This window comes from Sphaeramia orbicularis, chromosome 5, assembly GCF_902148855.1.
Source record: "Sphaeramia orbicularis chromosome 5, fSphaOr1.1, whole genome shotgun sequence".
Classification (NCBI taxonomy): Eukaryota; Metazoa; Chordata; class Actinopteri; order Kurtiformes; family Apogonidae; genus Sphaeramia; species Sphaeramia orbicularis.
Genome location: NC_043961.1, coordinates 54978505 through 54999942, shown reverse-complemented (window position 1 = coordinate 54999942; position 21438 = coordinate 54978505). Strand labels below are relative to the sequence as shown.

At 36.8% G+C, this 21438-nt stretch overlaps 1 protein-coding gene across 1 annotated transcript in view; it reads left to right on the top strand.

Moving 5' to 3' along the window:
* The first annotated feature begins 906 nt into the window (after window positions 1-906).
* LOC115419455 (plexin-A2-like) overlaps window positions 907-21438 on the top strand; it is a 152431-nt gene continuing 131899 nt past the window's right edge. The window contains 1 exon segment of the mRNA XM_030134248.1: window positions 907-1276. The gene's annotated coding sequence lies outside the window, so the exon portion shown is untranslated.

The following is a 21438-nucleotide window of genomic DNA, read 5'->3' as shown; positions in this document are numbered from 1 at the left end:
TTTTTTTCACTCAAACATGTTACTGCAGATCAGGATTATCTAGAACAGTCAAGTTACAGAAATGGTATGAATGTCAGTGTATGGGATGATGCATAAGTGTCCAGTGTGTTGGCTGATATGGAACTAAAACAACAAAACCCATGAATATACAAGAGAGCAGCTGGAGAAGAACTGTCCACTGGCGTGACCAGTATGCATGAAAGGGTTAATTGAAAAAATAATGCCCAAATTATTGACAATAAAACTAATTGGGAATGAGGGAGATTTGTAGTTGCATCAGTCAACCTACAGATGGCAGTATTTCAAAGGAAACTTCTGCTTGGTGATGGATAGGTTTATCTAAACCATAATCCAACTAATAAACATATAAATCCATACATTCAGACCTGTTAGTAACTACACTTTAACCAAGTTAGATTGTGGTTTTACAGCTGATACAACCAGTCATCTCCATTTGTATTTCTTCTCATTTTCATTTTACATTTACCTGAAATGACTGGTGTTTGAGAACATATTTGCATTTGTCGAAATCATTTTACAAGTAAATAAATAAATAAATAAAACGTTATTTTTACCCCCGTACTCTGCAAACACAAGCCATGCATTTCTTTTAAATCGGTATTGGCTTCTGTGATTATTTATCAATATTATTAATATAGACCTGCCTATAGACATGTGCAATCACTGTTTGTGCTGATGTAGATTCACAGCATGTCAAGGGAAGGGGGGAAAAAAAAAAAAAAAAAAAAAAAAAGCATAAAATCTATTGCAATGAGCTGAAGTTGTGTGCCAAAGGATGACGCGATAGAGGTTGGGTCTAAAAGCGCACCAGTATACGTGAGGTGCAAGTGAACTGACGGGTGACTTCATGTAGCACCGGCATCCACATCCACATCCACGGAGAGAGAGAGAGAGAGAGAGGGAGAGAGAGAGGAGAGAGAGAGGCTGTGGATGCGCGGATATTGTTATGTGGCAGCCTGTTACAGAAAATGATCAATCCCAGAGAGAAGAGGGTGACTTGATCCAGTCTCATTCTGATCGGCTCCAGGGGATGAGATGAGAAGCCCACTGCTGTCCAGATGACTTTACATCCACCTCCTTACATTATAAATTAACCGGCACACAGTGAATCTCGGTGTATTTGACATCACATCCACAGTCTGAGAGTGACTGAGGCGCAGGACGTTTCCATCTCCAAAAAAAAAAAAAAAAAAAAAAATCCTGTCGAAATAACCGGATCTGCTCTTCTCATGAATGAGTCTCCTCTTATTTCAAGGTGAGTAGTCTATCCTTTACTGTTGTAGCTGAGCTCCGGCTGGTAGTGCAGCCAGCGGTGTGCAGATAGACGGTTAAAGTTGGGTTTGACTTTACCTTTACGCACCGCGGACGCGTTGGAGCCGTTCAGTTGAGTGACATTGAATGATAGAAAAAAAAAAAAAGAAAAAAAAAATCTTGCACGGTTTTGATAATGAGATTATGTCTCTTTTGGCTACCTGTACCAACCAACAGATGATGCTCTGGAGACAGAACGGCTGTAAAATGCTTCAGCTTCAGCATCAATCACAGACAGGAGGCACAGCACTGGTAGTACACTGTAAAAAAAAAAAAAAAAAAAATCCTGTTGTTTTTACAGAAAAAAAACTGGCAGTTGTGGTAAAAAAAAAACAAAAAAAAAAAAACACATCCAACTGTAAACATATTTGCAGAGTAACATGTTGATTTAATATTTAAAACATGTAGATTTAATATTTTAACCCTTTCATGCATAGTGGTCACTCCAGTGGACAGTTCTTCTCCAGCTGTTCTCTTGTATATTCATGGATTTTGTTGTTTTAGTTCCATATCAGCCAACACAATGAACACCTATGCATCATCCCATAATACACTGTAATTCAGACCATTACTGTAACTTTGCTGCTCTTGATAAACCTAATCTGCACGAACATGTTTGAGTGTAAATCAATTTCTTGTTCTTGTTATTAGGCTGTATTTTTTTTTTTTTTTTTTGCATATTATCTCCATAAAGTGAGTAATAACTAATATTACAGTATGTTAAAATGTGACAAAACATCAGATTAGCAGCATTAAAAACATTTTTTTTTCATAGTTTTCACACAGTGTATCAGTAAATACATATTTCTTTGCTTCAAAAATTAAATGCATAATGTCCAGCTGAGTGGATATTTTTGCAACTCCTTGAAAAATAGGTTCATAAAAAATTTTTTCAATCAAATTGTTTTTTTTTAATGCCTAAAGAGGAATAAAAACACTCAGGAAAAATATCTTGATTAGGGTAAAAAAAAACAGTATTCAAAATCTCTCTGATGGGACATTTTAGAGACAATTTGACCCACATTTTTACTTTTAAATTCATTTTTGCTTTAGTTGGATGATAAGGGGTTATCCAAAACAAGGAGCTACTTTATATTGAAATAAATGTTGGAATGGCAATCAATTAAAGTTCGCTCTCTGACAGGACATTATTGTTTTTGGACCCATTAAGGTTCTCATAATTCATGCATGAAAGGGTTAAACATTTAGATTTAACACTGGATTGAAATGGTACATGGACTGCAGTTATTTAGCACATTTTCTACACCTTCATGGTGTCCAAAGCACTTTCCAAAGCCACCAGGTCCAACTGGGAACAATTTAGGGTTCAGTGTCTTCCATGGACACTTTGACATATGGACAATCAGAGCCAGGATTTGAACCAGCAACCCTTTGGTTATTGGACAAGCCACTCTACCAACTCTACCAACCCATTAATTTACAAATTTAAAATGTTACATTGTTAAATGTTTACTTTTTCATATATATATATATATATATATATGCAAATATGCCATTATTTCAACATTATGGTCTTGCAATTTAACCCTTTCATGCATGAATTGTGAATGAACCTTAGTCAGGATATTTTTCAGGAGTGTTTTTATTCCTCTTTAGACATAAAAACAACAATGTGATTGATATATATATATTTTTTTTTTTTTACAAAAAGTTACAAAAATGTCCACTCAGCTGGACACCATGTATTTAATTTTTGAAGCAAAGAAACATGTACTTAAAACCTAATATCAGAAAATGATATGGAAAACTATGCAATAAAAACATTTTTAATGCGGCTAATCAGATGATGTCTCACATTTGAACATACTCTAACACTAGTTATTATTCACTTCATGGCGATAATATGCAAAAAAAAAAAAAAAAACAACTTTTCAAAAAAATACCTGTTAATTACAGTCTAATAACAATTAGCAATTGATTTACACTAAAACATGTCACTGCAGATCATGAACAGCAAAGTTACAGTAATGGTATGAATTGCATTGTATGAGATGATGCATGTGTCCACTGTGTTGGCTGATATGGAACTAAAACAACAACATCCATGAATATACAAGAGAACAGCTGGAGAATAGCTGTCTACTGTAGTGACCACTATGCATGAAAGAGTTAAACAGCACCACATTGTATTTCAATTTACAGTTTTATTTTCTAAAAATAGAAAAACATCATTTCTACATACAAATTTGTTTTGTTCACATACTCTTCCTGTAAGAACTACAGCTATATTTGATTCAATCGTTAACACAAAAATCTTTTCAAATAAACAACTTTGCATTGTATTGTCACTTACAGTTTTTTTATGTTGCAATTTTACAACTTTTTGGTGTTAATTCTACACCAAGTCATTTTTTACAGTGTGTGGAACAAATCAATGCTTTATCACAAGGATAAATTTCTTTCCACTTAAAGCAAAGCCTGCTCTAGGACCCTGCTTATGCAGAATTTCCGGCACTCCCTACACATGTGGATTATTGTAGGCAATGCATGAGATTACAGGTCATCAGGAGAATAGCAGAGTGAAGTATTCAGGCTGCAGATAGGAAGTCCCCCACTACTACTACTGCTGCTGCTGCTTCTACTGATGGAGCTCCTGCTACCTTTGGCAGAAGCGAACAGAGCAGAAGCCGCTGAGATGGTGATAAGGATGGGCAGGAGCCTAAAAGAACTAAAGCACACACAGCTGCAGCAGTGCCAGCCTCTACAATGCTGTTGACCAAGTGCATCTTTGTTTCTGTGTGTGTGTGTGTGTGGGGGTGAGGCAGGGGTGAGGATGGGGTGAGGAGGGCTTGTTGTTGGATTCATGGATCTTTGACTCTCACCCCCTCATGCAAACCAGATGAACCCCTTCCCTCTCTCTGTGCTCTTTCTGGTCCGGCTTATCTGGCCGGCCAGTTGGACTAGCTTTTATTCTCCTGGCCCCTCAAGAGCGGGTAAAGCCTCTCATGAAGAGAGAGAGAGAGAGACAGAGAGAGAGAGAGAGAGATTGGCTTCTCTCTTGGTGTGTTCATGCCAGTCATACACTCCGCCACTTTATCAGTCGCTTGCTAATTTTAGAATTTAAATGAATTTCCACATTAGTTCTGTCTCTTTTTCTCACTGTGTTTGACAGCATCAAACCGAGGTCTGAGTTTTGCTGACTGTGGTCCAACCAGAGGATCTTATTAATCCTAAGTATTAACCAAACTAAGGAGATCCTAAGTAGATTTATTTTTGTTCACTCATCCACGTAGACAGATTCTTCTCCTTAACCTTTTGTGTCATTTTTGGGCAGATTTGGTCCAATGAGGGCTTTATGTGTAGCGAAGATTTCAGCTGCCAAATAATACCATAAAAATAGGACCAATGGCCCGGTAGCTTACCAGCCAAATTAAAAGCTTTGGGAAATGTACCCACATGCCATTTATTATCACCCAGTTCTGTGTATTTATTCTGTTACAGAAATAGCCCATGTTTTGGTCATATTCCAATCAGATCTGTAAAAAATTCAAATTCCAGCTTGACATCATTGATACTGATTTATTGTATCAATCCACTTCCTATCTGTTATAATGGGAACATTTTTCAAAGCCGCACCAAATCCACAATCAGATCCGGATCTAAATAATTTCAATACCTTGTGTCGACATCATCATAAAGAAGCTGTATACCAAGTTTGAAGTCAATCAGAACTGGAGTTTGGGAGAAAAAGACGATTGAAATTTTTTCCCCATGAGAGCCCATGTTAAATTTTCTGTAAGTTCCCGGATCTAGAAGAAGATCCTGATCAGCATGTGGCCGTTATATTTTGGTCATCTCCCCATCAGGGCTGGACTGTAGAAATTTCAACTTGATATTATGTATATTTACTGAGTAATTGCATCGATCCATTTCCTATCTCTTACAATGGGGAAATTTTTCAAAGTGGCACCAAATCCAGAATCAGATCCGGATCCAAATAATTTCAGTAACTTTTGTTGACATCATCATAAAGAAGCTGTATACCAAGTTTGAAGTCAATCGGAATTGTAGTTTAGGAGAAGAAGACGATTGAAATTTTTGTAACGGACGACAGACGACGGACGCCGCATGACGACAATAGCTTACAACCTATCGGCCGGTAAGCTAAAAAGGACAAAATACTGCTTTAAATCACATTTAAGATGCTTATTTGCTCTAGGTAAACTTTATCTGATGAGTTTTATTCAAATACACATACAAATAATTCATACCGCCCCAAAAATATGGTTTGCAGATGATCAAGAGCTATAAATTTCTGAAAAAGCAAAGAGATATTCAAACTCTTAACTGTGTTTCAGAGCTATAAACACATTTTATTCAGCTTTACTGCTTTCTGGGCTGTGGAAAAAAACAGATGTGTTGTCAGGTTGGTTTAATTTCGCCTCAAAGAACTTCACACTCGGTACAATATAGCTACAACACCCCCTGCCCTTTGACCTACCTCAAAATTGTAATACTGGATTAATGTCTAAAAACCAATAGAGGTGAAGTAGTCAGGGTAAGTTGCTTTTTTTTGTTTAATTTGGGTAAAATCAGCCTTTACTATTAAATATTCATTCATCCTCACCACAAAGTCAGACCAATACACAGTAGATTGGGTAAAAGCCGGGCACTTCCAACAAAACGAGGTGTAAAAATGACTTTCTGTTGGACTGGTCATTGATTTCTATGTTTTTAGTGTCGCAGTAACTTCACCTTTGCCACGTTTTTGCAGCGGTACTTTTAAATGTAGAAGGCTAGCATTATTTTGGTGACTTTTGACCTCAAAGGTGATGGCAGACGGGTGTAGGTGAAGTAATTTAGCACATTTGTCTCTGTCATTTTCAGCCAGAAGCCAAGAGTTATCTCAGACTTCAACAGAGATTAATGAAGTATACTCTATGAGAAGCTAGAAAAAGCCAGTAGGAAGACAATGACGTTCTGCCAAAAAAAACAAAACAAAACAAAAAAACAGCTTCTAAAATAAATGACCATCAGTTCAATGCATGACATTGATTTTGTTGTAATTTAAATATCAGAGTGGGTGATGTGGGTCAGGGGCAAAGCCAAAGCACCAATAGTCCATCAGGCAAATTAGTGAATGTAACACAATTACACGGTATGTGAGTGCACAGCAGCTCAGTGTTAGACCCACTACTGGAGACCCCCCATCTCCAGCCCTCACCCCATCCCCCCCTCCACTACCCGGTTGCCCACGGAGACACTGATTAAACACGACTGTTCAGATGCTACAGCCCGAGGAAGAAGAAGATGGAGAGCCCCCAGTGTGTGTGTATTGTAAAGTGTGTGCAAGTGTTTGCATGTGTGCTCGCGCCGTATATGTCTGTTCGTTTCAATGCGCTCGTTATAAGCGTCTGCTCTTAGTAGTGTGTGTCTGCAAAGTGCATACTTTAAAGCGCAGTAGAGAAAGTGGCAAAAAAGAGACGAGATGCAAACAGTGATATGAAGCTGACACTGAGGAGAGGGGAAAAAAATAGAAAGAAACAAAGAATACTGAATACTGCAGATCATCAAGCACAGTAGATGTGCCGCTGTCCTTAAACGCAAAACTCCTTCTTCCCCTGTTTCAATCTACATGCTTATTTCATTTCACTGTGATGATCCAAGCCCGGAGGGAAGTGGGTATACAGGTAGATAAAGGTGGCGAGAGCAGAGGAGTCACAGAGCAGAGGAGGAGGAGGTGGAAAAGGATACGTCGAAGGGAGTGAGAAGCACTAATAAAGATTGGGATAGACAGACAGACACAGACTCAGAGATACATGGTGACAAACAGTGGAGGAGAGAAGTGAGAGGGAGGAGAGGTACAAGTGGAAAGCGTGCAGCTCACCTGCCAGATGGCAGCTTTGGCAGCGCTCAGCATGCAGTGATGGCGGTCTTGCAATATGGCGCATCGCCTCCAGATTGTCACACTGTTGTTAATACAAACAGTGCAGTAAGTTGCTGATGTGTGTGTTTTGCATGATTTTCTCTGGCACTGGTGTGTGTCACAGTATACGCAGACAGCATATGGCCAGAAAAAAACCTTGAGAATCAGATGTCGTTTTTTTTTTTTTTTCTCTGAAAACTGTTGACGTATCACTTTGTTTAGTCAATTTGATGTTTCTTGTCTTAACTTTTGATTCATGTTAAGGTTTTTTTTATTTCTTTTTTTTTTTATTTATCTTTTTATGAGCAATGTAACAGAGCATACAAAGGAGCATAAATACAATGCATTCATTTTACATTGCCTTTTATATCATTTTTCCCCATTCCCAATCCAACCCCAAGGCCCTCCGAGAAGGGGCAACAGCAGAAACAAGAACATCACAACAGTCTCTGAGCAGTAGAAAATCAAATAAGTCCAAGCAGTATCAAATCTGTGGTGTACAAGAATATTAATTGAGCTAATGGAAAAAAAAAATAAAAATCATAGCTTGTAGATACCTGTGTTTACTTTTAAATATTAGACATTACCTAGAAGTATCAAATGTGACAATAATTGGTAGACAGAACAAATTACAACAAAAAACAACAATACCTAAACAATAATAAAACAGAGTAGGGTGGAGGTGTGAGAGATCAATCTGAAGGCAGCGTTTGTAAAGACTGAAAGTAATCTAAAAAAGATTGCCATTTATTAAAGAATTTAGTTGAGGAGCCTTGTAGTGAGAGTCTAATCTTTTCTAATTTAAGAAAAAACATAACATCTCTAAGCCAAAATGAAATAGACGGGGGTTTAGGAGACTTCCACAAAAATAAGATACGTCGTCTTGCAAGGAGGGATGTAAAAGCTATTATATCACACTCTATTTGGTTAAAACAGGAGTCAACAGGGAGCCCAAATATCGCTATAAAAGGGTGAATATTGATATTTTTCCTAAGAATATTAGTCATGATCATAAAGTACTCACCCCAAAATTTCAGTAACTTAGGACAGGAAAAGAACATATGGGTTAAGTTGCAGGGAGATCCTTGACACTTGTCACATTGGTCCACAATATTTGGATAGATTGCAGAGAGTCGAGATTTTGATAAATGGATTCTATGCAACACTTTAAACTGAATAAGTTGTAATCTAGCACATGGTGTGCTGGACCGTATACTAAGGATAGCTTTATCCCATAGCTCAGGGGTGTCCAAACTTTTTTTAAAGAGGGCCAGATCTGATAATGTGGAGATTGCCAGGGGCCAGTGGTCCCTTCGGACATTTTTTAAACAGTAAAAATTACATATAAATGTGCTGTTCTACAATAATTTTATTTTCATTGTCACAATATAATTTTTTAAAATGGCAATGTAACCAAATCTACGCCACTCAGGTGTGAACAAATTTAAAAAAACAAAACAAAAAAAAAACAAAGCAAAAAAACAATTCTGCCTTCCTTTCACATCTGGAGTCTGATAACAGAACAAACTGTATGGAGTATTTCAAACTTCCAAAAAGTTGATAAAAATCTTAACCCCACATTCATTTTAAACGTGACTTATATGAGTAATCATTACTCATATATTACTCAGTAATGTAAAGTCTGTTAATGTTTAAGATGAAAACATATGACTCTTACTCTTGTCTTTCACAAAATCATTCAGAAAGTAATATTTGTGTCACATCTACAAGTACATAACACCAGCAATTATAGGCAACTAACCTGGCAACTTGGTAGCCTGCCTTGGTGGTGAATTCATTGAACTCGCAGGTTCACATGAAGAGCCACTGTTGTGAGTTTAAAGCAGCTTGAATTTGCTTCACTTTTTCAGAACGCTCACTCCCTGCTAGCTTGTCGTATGCGTTAGCATGTTTTGTCTGCTAGTGTGTCTTTACATTGAATTCCTCAAACAAGGCAACAATCTCTCGACAAATTAGGCAAACACAATCACCTCGATTTTCAGTGAAAAAAATTGTAATTCCCATCTCTCCTGGAAGCGGCGGCCCTCACTGTCAATTTTCCTTTTTTTTATTTACAGGCGCCATGGTTAGAAATTAGCGAAAAGGGTTCACGGCAAGGTCACAGAGCCAGATAGCGTTAGAGTGATGCTGCCACCATGAGGTGAAAGGAGAAACTGCATTTTGAACCTTTATGATTCATGTACTCGGATCAACAGTCCAAGCGGGCCATAAAGAATACATTATAAAACCGAAGCTGTGGGCCGTATAAAATCTGACCGCGGGCCGTGATTGGCCCCCGGGCCGGACTTTGGACATGCCTGCCATAGCTGGTCTGTGAGGTTTAAGCCTAATTCACCTTCCCAAGAAATTCGAGCTTTAGTCATCAAATCATCATCAAATGAAATTAACTGTGTGTAAATTTTTGATATAAGAGATTTCTCTTTGGGTTTCAAAGTTAGAAGATCGTCCCATGGTTGTTTGGCTGGAAGAGAAGGGTTATTTCTTTTTTTTATATAATTTTATTTTTATCAGGGAGGTCATACATAGTCCAACATTTTACAAGATCTCTGTGATACACACTAGAAAGAAAAAACACAAGACATGTTTCAACAGTGATGATCTTCCAACCCCTGCTCTCCCTTACATTTTCCACCATATTTTAAACAGGTTTATACAGGGTGGGGAAGCAAAATTTACAATATTTTGAGGCAGGGATTGAAAGACAGTGTATGACCAATTAGTTTATTGAAAGTCATGAGAATTTATTTGCCACAAGAAAGTTTACACAATAGAAAATGTTTTTATTCTATGTGTCCTCCTTCTTTCTCAATAACTGCCTTCACACGCTTCCTGAAACTTGCGCAAGTGTTCCTCAAATATTCGGGTGACAACTTCTCCCATTCTTCTTTAATAGTATCTTTAAGAAAGTCAACATTGCTGTGTGATGTTCTATTGGTAGCATGTTCTAAAACGCCCCAAATAGCAGAATCCAGAGGGTTTAGATCTGGGCTAGAAGGCGGCCATAAACATGATTCCCAAAAATTGCTAAAGTTGGATTTGTTGCTGTTGTCAACAAGTGTTTTGGTGTTCTTGTGTAAGATTTGAACTTCAAATCATATTTTACTGCATTTCTAACGGTCTTGTTGTCTACCTCAAGTTCAGTTGCCATTTTTCTCATGGATTTGGTTGGATCCTTTAGGATTTTGGATTTGAGAGCTTTAATAAAAGCTTTGGTACGTTTTTTGTTGCTTCCTCCACTTCCAGACTTTCTCGTAATAGTTTTGCTCATAGTCATTCTCTTCTTTCCATTATAAACAGTCTTTATGGACACTCCAACTATTTTTGAAATCTCCTTTGGTGTGACGAGTGCATTCAGCAAATCACACACTCTTTGATGTTTGCTTTCCTGATTACTCATATGGGCAAAAGTTTCTGAAAAGGTATGGATAATAGTGTTAGGTATGATTATGACATCAATATATGTTTGGTTTCAAAACAATTGACGTAGTGCCTGCTGAGAAAAAACAACTACAGGGGTTGGACAAAATAATGGAAACACCTTAAAAAATCAACAAAATATAATTTAATATGGTGTAGGTCCGCCTTTTGCGGCAATTACAGCCTCAATTCTGCGAGGTATTGATTCATACAACTTGTGAATTGTTTCCAAAGGAATTTTAAGCCATTCTTCAGTTAGAATACCCTCCAACTCTTTTAGAGACGATGGCGGTGGAAATCGACGTATTACTTGAATCTCTAAAACCGACCATAAATGCTCAATAATGTTGAGGTCTGGGGACTGTGCCGGCCATACGAGATGCTCAACTTCATTAGAATGTTCCTCATGCCATTCTTTAACAATTCTAGCTGTATGGATTGGGGCATTATCATCTTGAGGTGAAGGTGTTTCCATTATTTTGTCCAACCCCTGTACTACTGAACAGTTGAACAATAACTGTCATTTCTACTCATCCATCCTTAAAGATCCACATACAATACAATCCACATGATATTTCACTAAGTTACAGCAAATCTGGTCTCCTGGGTCTAATTTATCTAATCCATTTAGCCCTCAGTCTCAAAAACTTTTCCATTTGCATTTTTAACGAGAATGTTAGTCTTTCCATAAAATAAACATCATATATAATTTTATACCAATCATCCAATGTTGGAGCATCTGGTTTTAACCATTTCCTGGTCTGGGCCCTCTTCCCTCCAACCAGTAATATTCTCATTAGGTATTTGTCTGCTTCAGTTTGAACATTCATTCCCACCCCCAAATACATTGTCAAAAATTCAAATGATACATGAGTATGAAAAATAGTTTCTAAACTCTTATGAATTTCTCGACAAAAAAAAATATTATTTTGGGGCAGCTCCAGAATACATGGTGATGATTGGCTATAGTTGAACCACATGGCCTCCAACAATTCGCCCCCACACCTTGATGGTTTTTTTTGAACAGGGGTAATAAAAAATCTCATTATACTTTTCCACCCAAATTCCCTCCAGCTGTGTGAATATGTTGTTTTCCATTGTATTGTACAGATATTCTCCCAGTCTACATCAGATACCACCATTCCTCCTTCTCTTTCCCATTTATTTTTAATATGTAGGGTGTTTGAATTTTTGGAGTCTTGGAAATTTTTATATAATCTAGATATCAATCCACGTCCACTTCCTGATTTATAAACTGTCACAAAGGCCTTCAGTATCCCACTGTCCTGTTTTCCCAATCCCTCAGCCATAATCACATTAACTCGATGTCGTACCTGTACATAAGGTTTTTTCTTTCATATACCTTCAGATACGAGGCCTGGACATTTGAATTAGTGTAACAGAATCAATTATTTCGCAGCAATGTGGGTATGTATATGATATTGTGTATTGTTATAATTACACAAAATCCGTTCATTTTATTACCTCCGCCAAGGAGGTTATGTTTTTGCCAGGGTTTGTTTGTCTGTTTGTTTGTTTGTCTGTACGTTAGTGTGCAACATAACTCAAAAAGTTATGGACAGATTTGGATGAAATTTTCAGGGTTTGTTGGAAATGGGATAAGGAAGAAAGGACTAAATTTTGGTGGTGATTGGGGGTGGGGGGGCCCACGGGGGGGGGGGGGGCACTGATCAGCCTTGGCGGAGGTCTGCGCTCTCCGAGTGCTTCTAGTTTTCATTTCTTTTGGTTGGTATCTGACATTGTGGGCCTCCAGGTCAGTGTGTTGAACTTTTGGTTTGGGTCTGTTCCCCAGCGAGGGATTTACAGTGTGACACTGCGCACTATAACCGGAGTTTTCGCGCCTTTGCCTCTTCCCTTTTGTTACAGATTTCCATGGGAGAGGTAGCCAGCCGTACAGTCTGAGAAGTTTTTTTTGGTTTAGCCTCTGTTCATTTGATTTTTTTTACATGAACTGGTTAGTTCAGGCTGTATGAGGTGGTTATAATGTACTTAAACACACTTCTTTATCATTTGGTTTGTGCAGGAGTATGTTTACGGGTGTCGCTGACCGGAGGTTTTTGTGTTTTGTCACTTTTGTCAGGTATGCTATATTTTGTTTTAATAATTTAATGTATCCCCTTTTGTTCCGGATTTCCATGGGAGAAGAATATGTTTTACGGGGGTCGCTGACCGGAGGTTTTTGTGTTTTGTCACTTTTGTCAGCCGAAGAACAATAAACGGAGACTGCCTCCAAAGACGTATGCGCGGGTCTCGTCATTAAAAAGAACACAACGCAGAGTCCGACTCCACCGGTTACATTTGCTTGAACCTAAAATGCAGCATTTTAACAGTGACAGAAAAATGCAAATATTCATGGAACATGTAATGTATGACATGAGATGTCTGTAGATGTATGGAAATGGAGCAATGTCAAGGGAAATATTGGTCATTTCACAATAGGGATGTAACGATATGAAAATTTCATATCACGGTTATTGTGAGCAAAATTATCACGGTTATCATTATTATCGCGGTATTGTTGAAATTGTGCTCAAAATGTTCAAAAAAGTACTTATATACACACACACTGAAATAAGTTGTATTTTGAAAAAAACAAAAAACAAACAAAAATAATAATATTATAGAAGATGAATTGTGGGACAAATGATGTAATATTAGTCATAAAGGCATCAATAGTCAGCAGTGGAGGGAATTTGATTGGAAACTCAAGACCAGATTTTTTCATACTCCTTTGGTTATATCTTACTTTGTCAAGGATCCATCTACAGCTTTATGCTGGAGAAATTGTGGTAAAACAGGTTACCATACATACGTATTTTGGGACTGTCCAAGCTTGTTTATATAGTGGAAAAATATCAAAGAAGAAATAGAAAGAATTGTAAAAAGAGAACTCCCTTCAAATGTTTTGTTCTATTTACTTGGAGTCATACCGGTCAATGATTTTAATGCAGAGCAGAGATATATTTTACATATTTTACTATTGATTGCTAAAAAAATAGTAACAGTAAATTGGAAGAGTGTCAAATCACCAATGGTAATAGAATGGAAACAAAGACTGAAACAAGTGTACACTATGGAAAGAATGACCGCATCATTACAAATGAAAATGGATCTTTTTAAGCGGAGATGGCACATGGTCAAAGATTATTTGTATAATTAAACTTTTTGGGTTGTTGATGAGAATTGCTCTTATAAGCCCTGACATGAGGTGTTTTGTATTTATATAGATGCGTGCATATGTATACAAATATATGAATATTTCGATATTTGGCAATGTATCTATAGATGTAGTATAATATTTGTATGTACTATGTAGTGTAATTTATTTTTTTATTTATGTCTTGTCTCAGATGTTTTGTTCTGTTTTATATTGTGCAAAAATCTAAATAAAAAGTAAAAAAAAAAAAAAAAAAAAAAAAAAAAAAAAAAAAAAAAAAAAAAAAAAAAAATAATAATAATAATAATAATCATACTAGGCACAATGTACTTTCTGTTGGCAGAAACATTCAAATATTAACATGTAAAACATCAAACATATAAATGTGCATTGAAGATAGTGCCTTATGGCCATTGTTTGACCATTTTCCATATCAAGTTTAAGTTGTTTTAGTTTCTTATTTATAGATAGACATTGCAAACTAGCATGCGCGCCTGGAATGCTGCTGCTTCTCCAGGAAATGAGCAGTACCGTGAGTTTTCAAAGTGCAGTAATCAAGCACGGTTATCATGATAATTAGAATTTAAACTGTAATACAAACCGTCTGGAATTTTACTGCGGTTTATCATTATACCTGTGATCCTTACATCCCTATTTCACAAAATAAAAAAGTGCACATGTCTCTCTTAAAGAAACACTTTCCTGAAAAAAATACAAATACAGCATAGAGAAGAGATGCTATACATTTACTTTAGTAATAAAATATGTCACTCCAGATGGAAATGGAGTTAAATTTCAACCTCTTACAATTACACACATTTTATACCCATATTATATTTGTATTAGTGCTGTTGCTAAGGGTCTCTTACTCATAACAGTTATTTAAAGCATAGTAGTAGATGACGTTGGAACCTGTTGTCTTCATTATTTTTTCAGCAGCAGAAAAACGTAACACAAACTCGACAAGTTAATATGAACGCCAGCTGAGCAGTTCTTGCACTTCTATAAACAGCAACAACAAGATAAACTCATGTGCTTAGCGTCATGCTCTAGTGACATGAATGCTACAAACCCACAGGTTAGTGGAACACTGCGGAATACTGTGGAATAAACAGACGAGTCAAACTGAAAATTAGTAGGAAAGTTTTAACAGCATTATTATTTATTTTTATTTGATAGCATGATCTGTACAGTCCCTCTGAAAGTTTAGATCATATAACAAATTAATAGTGATAATAATACATTGGTTTTATATCGCGCTTTTCTAGGTACTCAAAGATGCTGATAATAATCTATGTTGCTATTAAAGGGCATATGACACCAATCATCACTTTTCCATTGGACATATGTGCAAAAATTTACTGATATTTACTAAATGTCCAAAAAAACAGAAGTGAGTAATGTCCATTTTTCCATTCAATCACAAATGCAATGATTTGTTTATTTATCGCGAGATGACACGAGAAGTTATTCCATAAATATGGTGACGAACGTAAATAACATGTTGATTTACAGATATATTCATTATTATTACATATTACCCCCCTATCCTGTACTAAATTAAAAAATGATTGGGTTTCCTGGTGTGTCCACATATACCGCACCGTGTTTCTTTTAAAACTCTTCTTCTTCATCACTTGTTGTAACATCCATCAACATCCATTTTTTTAAATTCATGTGACTCTAGTTACGGAAAAAGGTCTTTCCATTGCAGTTTTGTGTGATATACAATTTGCATTATGCCTGAAAAACCACCTCTTGCCATTGCAAAAACTTTTAATCAAAGAGTTTTGGCGAAATTGTCATTTTTCCATTTGGTAAATTTTTATGCGCAAGTTATATTCATGCAATTTAAGGGTTGACGGAAAAATGAGTATTGAGAATGTCAGATTGAATAAAATGAAAGATTCCTCTTAATTTGACCATTGTTCAGTGCGTAGTTTTGTGTCATAACCCGTAAAAACTATGACACTATTAATTTATTGAACTGTTTACTTATTTGCAGTACCTGGAATTGATCAAGTTTAAGATTCTTTCAACTATAAGTCTTTTACCTCCTATTACACAAAGAAGACAACATTAAATTGCTTTTCGTTTGTGCCTTTGGATGAGGGTTTTAGAATTTGGAGGATGGTGTTTGATGAGCAAACAGTTGATCTTAGTGAGAAAGTAAGTCATCAGTGCCTCCTTAATGCCCTGTGGAAGTGCTCAGTGGGAACATCTGTAATCTGCAAAACGGTTTTACCTACAATATGTCCCAGAAGCCTGCAGCACCTAGACTACATCTGAGACTAGTGCGCCTTCAGCATCTTCAAACCAGATGGGGCTGGACTTCCTTTATATATGTTAAGAGAATTCAGATTCAATTTTGGAGTCAGGTTGTTAAGGGAAATGTTCTCTGTTGTGTATTTACTGTAAATATGCAGTTTTGTTCTATCTCTCTGGAAAAGACTTTCACTCCTTTGCATCTCATTGCCTTCCAGTGACTATTTAAGTGAAGTTCACCTGTGTTTGCACCAAGGTTATTACACTGGGTTACAAAAAAAATGTTTTTTGCAAGTTGTCTAGGTTTTTTCAACTGAATTAGGACCATTTTGCACCGCGAAATCCAAAAATGACATCTGTTTTTCTCAATCAGGTCAGGTTTTTTGCTAATTTGGATCTTCTCACAAAATTGATTACATTTTTGTGACTTTATCAGTTGATTTTTTTATACAGTTCTCACCCAAAATAGGTTTTAAGAGAAAAAAAAATCATTTTCTAACAGGATTCCTGTTAGGTACAATGGTGTGTTCACCGCAGATATAGCAGAATACATCAGGCTTATTTTTGCTAGATCTTCTAGTCAAAACCATTTCATTCACCTGTAATATGAAAAAAAACCATTAATCATAAATTGGCAAAAGTAAAATCTTCAGAACTTGTTTATTGCAAGAAATATGCAAGAATTTTGTATCATATGATGTGAAAATGCCCATAAATGTAAGCAAAAATGTTAAAAAGCCAATATGTAGCATAGTTCAGAAAGTTGACGCGATTGAGCAAAATTAATGTGATTTTTGGATTCAGCACACCAAAATTATCCTAAATCAGCTCAAAAAACGTAAACAATAAATTTGTTGTTGACCAGTGTTATCGTTAATGACAATAACGAAATGACGAAAACTATAATTGAAAAAACATTTTCGTTAACTGAAATAAATAAAAACTATAATTAAAAGAAAAAAACAACTAACTGAAACTGTATTGTGTGCTTACAAAACTAACTAAAAGATATAAAAATTATGGATAAAATTCCCTTCCTTTTTGTCTTTTTCAACGTTGGATTGATACAAAATCGAGTTATTTCCCTCAAGCAATTTTAGCTGCTGGCACCGTATGGCATTTAACAGTCCGTCACTTCTCGTCACTTGTTGTTTAGAGTCGTCTTCTCATCCCCACTCTACCTGGAAACATGGAAACTAAAGTTGGGAGAAAGCAGTAGAATCCTGTCTGGGATTTATTTGAATTCAATGGCGAAGAAAATAAAAGATATAAAAAAAACCTAAAATTAAACTAAAACTAAGCATTGAGAAAATAATGAAAACTAATAAAAACTAGCAAACCTGCTCTAAAAACTAATTAAAAACTAACTGAATTAGAGTAAAAAAAGTCCAAACTAAATAAAACTAAACTATAATGAAAAATCCCAAACTATTAGAACCTTGGTTTGCACTCCTGGTAGACCTCTAGCACACTCGGTTGCTGCGTTTTTAACTAGGCTATTTCTATTTCTTAATATTTCTCTGCATTTTCCCCACAATCACTGTCAGAGAAAGTGGGGTAGAGTTTCAGTGTTGGATCAAATTAGGGCCAGGCTGGGCTGGGTCAACCGTAGAGACAGACTGAGATAATCTGGGCAGATGCTTGTATTTGTACAGCTTTTGGGTGAATGGCCACCAATGGCCCTATTTGCACTGCGGATTAAACGTTAAAATGGGTTTTGGAGCAGTAGATACTTAGAGGGAAAGTTGTGGAATAGTAGAACATGTGCCCTCTCTCCTCCTCTTTCCTGTTTCTCTCTCCCTCACATGCTGTATACTAGTGTCTCCTCTTACTCGCAGTGATTTGTCAGCACTGGAGGTAGCAGCTGTTCCTTTTGCATTGTAATTTCTTTGATCATAATTATTTGTGCCAGCTACCTCCAACCTTGGCATACTCCACCCCACAAAGCCATATGGGCAAGGAGGGAGGAAGCAGAAGAAACATACAGGCTTCTTTGGAATAAGTTCTTTGATTTCTGTGTGCACTGGTGTGGGAATTATGGACATATGTGCTTCCCGGCTTCTCATAGACGCTCTGCATCACTGTGTTTGATTATTTTTCTCATTCATACACTCACTGGGGTCTAGTTTCTGCCAAATGTAATGTATTTTTCCTGTCAGGTATCAATGATTTATGCATGCAAAGCAACATAGCTTTGCACATCAGTAACTGAATCAGTCTGTGCGGAAATTCAGCTTTGTTCTGCAGAAACATCCATGTCAACTCAGACAACAAAGACAGAAAGTCAAATGAAAATTAAATTACAGCCAATCTAAACTGCAAAAACTCCCGAACTAACCAAATCTTGCAGTCTTGTATATAGCTCTAAGATCTTACTGATGTTATTTTGAGGAAAATATACTACTACTAAGAGCATATTGTATAAAAATAAGAATAATTCCTACTATATAATGCATGTTGCAGCACAGGAGGGCATTTGTACGGATTTTCCTCAGCCTTCACAGGCCCGATCGCCGCCAAACTCGCCACACGAATAGAAACATTACCTGACTATTTACTAGGCACAGTTTTATGTCCGTAATCAAATGTTGTGAGGTATTCTGGGTGATTTTAGCCTCTCATGCTATCGTACTATGGCACCATGGGTACAATGCCGCTAGTCTTTCTTAAGGAACATTTAGCTTGTTTATTAGTTAATGTTTGTTCTTTTACATGTTGTTACTACTCTGGCTCAGGAGCAGCAACAAAGAGGGGAGACCACTCAAGGCACAAACAGTTTAACAAAGATTTATTAACCCTCCGGTATCCGGGTGCGCCTTTTAGGCACACTTTGCACTTTGTTTTAAAAAACTTCATATTATTTTTCACAATTTAAATAAGGTTAGAATTCAAAAGTTGTTCATTTTTGTATGATCTTTAAAATTCTGGCCACCAAGTAAAATTTGCACATTGTAAACAAAAGAAAATTACAAGACTAGCATCTCTCTCCCAAGTGTGCCTAAAATGCACTATTTCTTCCATTTGATATGTATGATTAGGGCTGACCTTGTTTTACAAAAAAAAAAAAAAAAAAAATCAAATTAGAGCAGAAAAATAAATCAATTTATAATATTTAATAGTTTGATTTATAGGTGTGCCTTTTTGGCACACTTGGTGACAGATGCTAGTATTTTTGAACATTTGACCTAGTGCCAGAAATAATAATGCAAATTAACCAATGTTGCTATTAATCATTGACATATGCCAGGCTGCAAAAATCAAATAACATGTGATCCACTTTTTATGTAGAATATTGGAAAAAAAAATAAAAAATTCTGTGTTTTTTGCATCTAAAAAAATGGTTTGTTTACATTACAAACACAGCATTTAATGGGTTAAAAATGTGACAATTACTGAGTATTTAGTATTTTTATTTATGGCTCAAGTTGATGAAATAGAAAAAAGTGTAAAAGAATTAAAAACAAATTGTATGAAATTTTTTTTTTACATTATTCCACAAGTGTGCCAAAAAGGCACACTTGGTGCTTAGTAAAGGCCTTGCTGGACGGGATACCGGAGGGTTAAATAAAAATAACGTGAACGTGTACGTCAGTAATGAAAGCAGTGATGTAGGTAATGTGGTGTGTGGCAGTGTGGATCAGTCAACTAAACTAAATGAAGACAGCCCATGGTCAGGTTAGGAGAGGAGCAGAGAGAGAGCAACCATGCTCTCGGCCATTTTATGGGCTTCAGCCAGGTGAGGCAGATGAGGGCCTGATTGGGACAACACCCCCAGCTTCCTGGACAGACAGGAACAAGAATGATGAGCAGCATAGGCTTCACAATAAAGGCCACCCGCTGGCCGTCACAACATACATCAAGTTTCCAGAGACATTACGAGGTGAAAGTCTGGTTGGAAATTAGTGAAATGAAAAATGTTAAGATTGAATCTTTTTATGGTGCATTATGTAAGATTATGTAAACTTTGTTTTGGAGTCTGAGTTGTGCTGGGAGAGATGTCTGTTGACATGACCTAACTCCATTACTGAGCTCATGACATTCTCGGTTGGCTATATCGATGATTACACCCACAATAAACTGATTTCTATGTAGAGGTTTCAAAATGGATTTTCCACAAAACCAAATGTTCCCTCTGACTTCCTTCAGTGCCTCTCTTTACCTCCTCTGCTGCAACACTGGGTAAGACTACATGCCATTAGCCAACTCATATCAACAAATGTCTGGGTCTGAGCACAAGGCAGACTCCACATAAGTGTATGAAAGAATGAATGAATGAATATTTTATGTAAGTGTCATACACTTATGTGCCCAGCGTATATAGGCTTATAAAACACTACTGACATTCAAAACAGGAAGAGGACCAACATATAAAGCATATATTCATCCCAATAACAAAAACAACAGTTCTGACATCATGATATAAAGGACAATAAAACAGAAAATGCCATTCATTCTACAACAACCCTTAAGTCACACAAAACACATGACCTGTCCTCTTCGGGGACGCCTTTATAGCGCCCCTCCCCCACCTGCAGAGGCAGTACCCCTGCTCTGAGCTGGCCACACAGAGACCTCTGGGCTCTTTTTTAGATTACATTTAACATGGAGCTCTGTGGAGAAATCATATTTATAATGAATATAACTTCTTAGTTTAAGTTTATTTAGCACCTGCCATTTCCATTGCTCTTTAATCAAACAGTATCTGTCTGAGCTGAGTTATTTTACCCTGTAAATTATTCATAAGTGCTGCACATTAGCTGTAGAGAATGTTTCAAAAACCTCCTTTGACCAAGGGTAATTGTGAGCTTTATCCCAAGTGAAGATTTTCCAAATGAGTCTGTCTTCTGGTAAGCAGACGAGACAGTTCCAGAGTCTAATCTTTTGTGCCCTCTGCTTCACCACAGAGGGATCCCAGCCCATGTGTCCCTCTAGTGCCGCTCTAGTGGTGAACCTGTGCACTTTAAGGAAGTACCACATGGCTCTGCTCTGAATTCTATCACATTCAGGAAAGTCATCCATCCATCCATCCATCCATCCACTGCAAAAAACAAAACAGATCCAACCTTGGAATCATAAAGCTGGGTAAATGTTGAAAAACTTAGTTCAGGACAGAGCTTCATCTTATTAATCTTGGCTCCTAAACCCCTTCCTACAGACTCAGACAGAACCCTTATGCCTTCTGAAAAAGTCATATTTTCATGAAAAACAAAACCAACATATTTATAGGTACCAGAGTACATCAACTGTATTTGCCCAAAATAAAAATAATAATATTTAAGTGCAAATCTTACATACCCTTACATAACCTTTACAGAGCAAAGGAATATCAATATAAAGT